Genomic DNA, 2,478 nt, shown 5'->3' on the forward strand with positions numbered 1-2,478 from the left:
TGTAAAAAAAATAAACAAAAATAATGATAATGCAAGCCTGAATATTCAAATACATCAGAAGACTAAGCAAAAGTCTGGCACTAGGAGTGTCTCCTATGAAAAGTCACCATAGAGCATCAGAGCTAGAGGAAATCTCTGAGGTAATAGGGTGTAAACTCTAAAATCAGGATTTATAGTATTTGTAATATTTCTAATAAAAATCCTCCAAGATTATTTTACACATGAGTAATATGAAGTGCAGAGAGATGAAATTATTTGCTCTAGGTTATCCAGCTAGTTAGGAGTGGAGTAAGGATTCAGATTCAAGTGTAAGTCAATCAGTTAAGAAGCAATTGTTAAATGATTATTATGTTCTGGGCACTGTGCTAAGCACTAGTAACAGAGAGAGAGACAGAGAGACAGAGAGAGAGAGAGAGACAGAGAAACAGAGAGACAGAGAGACAGAGAGACAGAGAGACAGAGAGAGACAGAGAGAGAGAGAGAGAGAGAGAGAGAGAGAGAGGGAGAGAGGGAGGGAGAAGAAGGAGAAGAAGAAAGAAAAGAAAGATTAAAAACTCATAAAGTATACTATCTGCAATCTTTTCTGAATTACTTGTCCTCTTAACTATTTCTGTGAAATCAGATCCAAGTGCATCCATCCTCCTTTCTCCACTCATATAAGTAAATATCCTAGTACATGCCCTCATCAACTCTAGCTTGCATTATACTTCTAATTGTTATCTGAAGTCCCTCCCTTCTCCAATACATACTTCACTCAGCTGCCCAGGTAATTTTTCTAACACCCCCTTACCCACTCACACTCAATAAATCTCAGTAAATAAATTTCAAGAATAAAATCTAAAGTCTGCTGCTTGGCAGTTAATGTCCTTTACAATCTGACCCCTTCCTACTTTCCTGGTCTTCTTATATTTTACTCCCCTTCAAGACTCTGATTCAACTACAGTTACCTATCTGCAGTTCCTTTAGTATGACAATCTATTTCCTGACTCCATACCTTTCTACTGGCTGTCCTCTATTCCTGGAATGTTCACCCTCCTCACTTCTGTCTCTGAGCTTCCCTGGCTTTCTTAAAGACTAAGCTCAAATCCCACCTTCAACAGGAGGTGCAGAAGATTTTTTCCCTTTTCTGATGCCTCCTGCTTCACCACCCTCTCTAAACAAAACAAAAATAAATAAAAAAATAAACAAAAGCAAAAACTTCCCTTATTAATGCCTTCCCTCTGAGATTACTACCCATTTACTGAGTATATATTGTGTATGTACATAAATATTTACATGTCATCTCTTCAGTTAGAATATGAGTTCCTTGAACACAAAGACCATCTTTCTTCCTTTCTTTCCTCCTTCCCACCTCCTTACCTCCCTTCATCTCTCCTTTTCTCTTTCCTTCCTTCCTTTCTTCCTTCCTTCCTTCTTCCTTTCTTCTTTATTCCTTCTTCCCTCCCTTCCTACAGTTCTTTGAATAAAGCTCTGAGATAAAAAACAAAACAAAACAAAACAGAAAAAAAAGTACAAATAGCCTTAGGATGTCTTACTCCTCACTGCACAAAGCTCAAGTCATTTGCTCATCCTTCTTTCTCGATTTCACATTCTCTTGGCAAAAAATTGTGCTGAACTTAGGCAATTTCTCCCTTATTTTTTATATGTTTGCATCAACAATTATTCTCTGTTTTTCCTTCCATTTGTGAAACAAAAAAAAATGTAAAACTATTTGTCTATGTTGGCCTACATTTCTGTGGTAAACACACAATGATGAGTGTATGTGGGGGACATTAAATAAAAATAACTGTCATTGATATAAAACTAAAGTTCATAGAGATTTCTACCTTGAATAGAACGACCCTGTGAGGTAGGGTGTACAGACGTTGTTATTCCCTTATTTACAGATAAAGAACTTAAGATGGGAAAGGTGAGGTAACTTACCCAGAATTACATAATTGGAAAGCAGGAGGTAGGGGAGGAGAAGATTACAATTTTTCAGAATACAAAGGGAATCCATGTCTTTCTGAATACAAGCCCATCACTTTGTGGACTGTACAAGACAGAAGAAAAGGAATTCTGGAACTTGAGTGTGAAAAGAAATATTTGATTTCACATACTCTTATTCTTACTATATAGAGAAGAAAACCAAGGCCCAGGGAAAAAGAATGAGTTCCCCAAGGTTAAAAACTGTTAGTCATAGAACCAGAACTAGAACTTTGTTCTAGTTGTCTTATATTAGTATTTTTTCTAATCTTATTTAGTGCCACTTCAGAAAATCTTAGAGTTTAAGATCTCAGAAATCATCTTGTCGAATTCAGACATCAAAGTAATGACCATTATAAAATACCCAAGAAATAATTACCCCAATATCTATTTAAAAATACAATTCTATTTTTTTAAATTAAGGTACACTTTCTTTCCTACCTATACTGCCCCATCCAAAAAAGAGAGAAAGAAAGAAAGAAAGAAAGAAAGAAAGAAAGAAAGAAAGAAAGA

Source organism: Vombatus ursinus, unplaced genomic scaffold, assembly GCF_900497805.2.
Source record: "Vombatus ursinus unplaced genomic scaffold, bare-nosed wombat genome assembly UNPS02005659.1, whole genome shotgun sequence".
Taxonomy (NCBI): domain Eukaryota; kingdom Metazoa; phylum Chordata; class Mammalia; order Diprotodontia; family Vombatidae; genus Vombatus; species Vombatus ursinus.